Source organism: Penaeus monodon, chromosome 30 (genome assembly GCF_015228065.2).
Source record: "Penaeus monodon isolate SGIC_2016 chromosome 30, NSTDA_Pmon_1, whole genome shotgun sequence".
NCBI lineage: Eukaryota > Metazoa > Arthropoda > Malacostraca > Decapoda > Penaeidae > Penaeus > Penaeus monodon.
The window spans coordinates 18218563-18219480 of NC_051415.1; positions in this window are offsets into that span (position 1 = coordinate 18218563).

The window sequence follows — 918 nt, forward strand, 5'->3', positions numbered from 1 at the left end:
GTGTAGGTAAATGGCTCGGATGCAAAATAGATTTCCAAGGCGAATCCACAAAGACCAACAATAAAACAACAGAATTCGACCCTCAGCCGCCCCACCACCGGCGGCGGCCGATCATTACACGTCGCGCTCCATCAAGGCTCCACCACTTATCATGGGGAGGCGGCCGTTCGTCATGCCACGCGCACGTTTGCTGTCTGTTGGTTCCCCTGGGGGCGCTTGGGCAACCTCCGCCCCTCTATTTTAGACAGCCATTAAGGTCCTCCTGATGTGCTGCCTCGTAGGAGACTGCTTGGGTAGCCCGCGTATCGATATTTGTCCCAAGGCCTTACACAAGAAAGCGCAATCCAATAAACACCATTCGGCCTCCCCTTGGAACAGCTTAGCGACTTGGGTGGCTAACATAAACCCGGTTACGACATGGGTCTATTAATGGCCGCAGTTTGTTATCGGAGCGCTGCAAGGTCGACGTCAACCTGGATGTCCCCGTTATCTTAGTAATTAGCTGACGATAATGGCTATACAGTGTTGTTCAAGTCATAGAACATTTTTCTCCCTCCCTTAGCGTCGCCTCACAGGGCTCTCTTCTTTCAGTAGGCAATACGAGGTGTTATTTTATTAACAAAGTATTGCGCTCCTATCGCATTATGTAGCATAACAATCTCCTTTACAAAACATCAGCATGCTGTGAGTACAACACACACCGATGCGTACCAACCGTGTCACAGAAAAGAAGAGCGTAAACCAAAGTCACAGAACGCCACATCTAACCATCACATGCCACGGCCGCAGCACTCCCACGCGACGCCAAAGGTCCTGATCTATGACGTGAACAGGAGCACCGGTCACCGCATAACAGTTCTGCCACCACCAGCAGCGCCTCACTCGTCGCGACAGCGATCTGTATCTCTGTCATCCTCT